Source organism: Brienomyrus brachyistius, unplaced genomic scaffold (assembly GCF_023856365.1).
Source record: "Brienomyrus brachyistius isolate T26 unplaced genomic scaffold, BBRACH_0.4 scaffold1075, whole genome shotgun sequence".
Lineage (NCBI taxonomy): Eukaryota > Metazoa > Chordata > Actinopteri > Osteoglossiformes > Mormyridae > Brienomyrus > Brienomyrus brachyistius.
In genome coordinates, this window is record NW_026043350.1 from 1 (window position 1) to 2,500 (window position 2,500).

The 2,500-nt window shown below is 56.3% G+C and overlaps 5 non-coding genes across 5 annotated transcripts; all 5 read left to right on the forward strand.

The window, feature by feature from the left end:
* The first annotated feature begins 33 nt into the window (after positions 1-33).
* LOC125730251 (U2 spliceosomal RNA) lies at positions 34-226 on the forward strand. Its single transcript, XR_007390619.1, has one exon. It is a non-coding gene; the product is annotated as a U2 spliceosomal RNA (small nuclear RNA).
* A 425-nt stretch (positions 227-651) lies between these two features.
* Positions 652-766, forward strand: LOC125730204 (U5 spliceosomal RNA). The gene has a single exon (XR_007390573.1). It is a non-coding gene; the product is annotated as a U5 spliceosomal RNA (small nuclear RNA).
* A 200-nt stretch (positions 767-966) lies between these two features.
* Positions 967-1,158, forward strand: LOC125730153 (U2 spliceosomal RNA). Its single transcript, XR_007390522.1, has one exon. It is a non-coding gene; the product is annotated as a U2 spliceosomal RNA (small nuclear RNA).
* Positions 1,159-1,592: 434 nt separating this feature from the next.
* Positions 1,593-1,707, forward strand: LOC125730252 (U5 spliceosomal RNA). The gene has a single exon (XR_007390620.1). It is a non-coding gene; the product is annotated as a U5 spliceosomal RNA (small nuclear RNA).
* A 199-nt stretch (positions 1,708-1,906) lies between these two features.
* Positions 1,907-2,098, forward strand: LOC125730247 (U2 spliceosomal RNA). Its single transcript, XR_007390615.1, has one exon. It is a non-coding gene; the product is annotated as a U2 spliceosomal RNA (small nuclear RNA).
* The last annotated feature ends 402 nt before the right edge of the window (positions 2,099-2,500 follow it).

The window sequence follows — 2,500 nt, forward strand, 5'->3', positions numbered from 1 at the left end:
ATGCCGGAGCCCGGCGGGGCGCAGTCTGCGGGCATCGCTTCTCGGCCTTTTGCCTAAGATCAAGTGTAGTATCTGTTCTTATCAGTTTAATATCTGATACGTCCCCCATGGAGGGGACCACATATTAAACGGATTTTTGGAACAGGGAGCCGGAAGTGGGGCTTGCCCCGTCCGCTCCACGCATCGACCCGGGTATTGCAGTGTTTCTGGGAACGGTGCACCTCTACTGCCCCCTGCTGTTGAAAGACAGAGCTGATCGGTGTTCCGCTTATCAGACCGAGAGCCTGCGCCGCTTGTCAGGCGATCAGCCGGTGTCGTGAGGGACCGACTCTGTCCGTGCGCCGGTCCCGCTTCCTCCGTTTTCTTTTTTTTTTTTTTTTTTTTTTTAAATCATAAAAAAAAAAAAAGCACGGTCATGATATGCTCTCTGAGGGTTGGGCAGCTGTGCTGAGGTAAGGCAGGCCGTCATCTTTGCCTTTTGAATTTTCTCTCATGTCTGTTTACATGATTGCTGATCTTTCAGATGCCAGGAGGACAGGGAGGAGTCGGGGCCCCGAGGCCGGTGGCTGCGACGCCCCCGAGAATTCAACCCCGAGCGGGGGCGTCACGGAGGCCCGGCTAGCGGCCACCTGCTGAGCGACGGCTCTGCATCGACTCGGGTCTCTCTTCATCCCGTATAAATCTTTCGCCTTTTACTAAAGATTTCCGTGGGAGAGGGATAGCGATGAGTTCACTGTATTTTTGGAGGCTCTGCGCAAGCAGAGCTGCACCGCCGCTGTATCAAAGTAAGACTGTGCCCGGCTTAGCGGCCGGCTCTATCTGCCCAGTGGCGTGTTTCTGGGATCCTCTGGGATCGTGCGTGGTCTCGCCGGGCGCCACCTCCCAGAGAGGCTGGCGAGGACCCAGCCGCGCCGGGCTCCGTCGGCGTCCCGCATGCCGGAGCCCGGCGGGGCGCAGTCTGCGGGCATCGCTTCTCGGCCTTTTGGCTAAGATCAAGTGTAGTATCTGTTCTTATCAGTTTAATATCTGATACGTCCCCCATGGAGGGGACCACATATTAAACGGATTTTTGGAACAGGGAGCCGGAAGTGGGGCTTGCCCCGTCCGCTCCACGCATCGACCCGGTATTGCAGTGTTTCTGGGAACGGTGCACCTCTACTGCCCCCTGCTGTTGAAAGACAGAGCTGATCGGTGTTCCGCTTATCAGACCGAGAGCCTGCGCCGCTTGTCAGGCGATCAGCCGGTGTCGTGAGGGACCGACTCTGTCCGTGCGCCGGTCCCGCTTCCCTCCGTTTTTCTTTTTTTTTTTTTTTTTTTTTTTTTTTTTAAATCATAAAAAAAAAAAAAGCACGGTCATGATATGCTCTCTGAGGGTTGGGCAGCTGTGCTGAGGTAAGGCAGGCCGTCATCTTTGCCTTTTGAATTTTCTCTCATGTCTGTTTACATGATTGCTGATCTTTCAGATGCCAGGAGGACAGGGAGGAGTCGGGGCCCCGAGGCCGGTGGCTGCGACGCCCCCGAGAATTCAACCCCGAGCGGGGGGCGTCACGGAGGCCCGGCTAGCGGCCACCTGCTGAGCGACGGCTCTGCATCGACTCGGGTCTCTCTTCATCCCGTATAAATCTTTCGCCTTTTACTAAAGATTTCCGTGGAGAGGGATAGCGATGAGTTCACTGTATTTTTTGGAGGCTCTGCGCAAGCAGAGCTGCACCGCCGCTGTATCAAAGTAAGACTGTGCCCGGCTTAGCGGCCGGCTCTATCTGCCCAGTGGCGTGTTTCTGGGATCCTCTGGGATCGTGCGTGGTCTCGCCGGGCGCCACCTCCCAGAGAGGCTGGCGAGGACCCAGCCGCGCCGGCTCCGTCGCGTCCCGCATGCCGGAGCCCGGCGGGGGCGCAGTCTGCGGGCATCGCTTCTCGGCCTTTTGCCTAAGATCAAGTGTAGTATCTGTTCTTATCAGTTTAATATCTGATACGTCCCCCATGGAGGGGACCACATATTAAACGGATTTTTGGAACAGGGAGCCGGAAGTGGGGCTTGCCCCGTCCGCTCCACGCATCGACCCGGTATTGCAGTGTTTCTGGGAACGGTGCACCTCTACTGCCCCCTGCTGTTGAAAGACAGAGCTGATCGGTGTTCCGCTTATCAGACCGAGAGCCTGCGCCGCTTGTCAGGCGATCAGCCGGGTGTCGTGAGGGACCGACTCTGTCCGTGCGCCGGTCCCGCTTCCCTCCGTTTTTCTTTTTTTTTTTTTTTTTTTTTTTTTTTTAAATCATTAAAAAAAAAAAGCACGGTCATGATATGCTCTCTGAGGGGTTGGGCAGCTGTGCTGAGGTAAGGCAGGCCGTCATCTTTGCCTTTTGAATTTTCTCTCATGTCTGTTACATGATTGCTGATCTTTCAGATGCCAGGAGGACAGGGAGGAGTCGGGGCCCCGAGGCCGGTGGCTGCGACGCCCCCGAGAATTCAACCCCGAGCGGGGGCGTCACGGAGGCCCGGCTA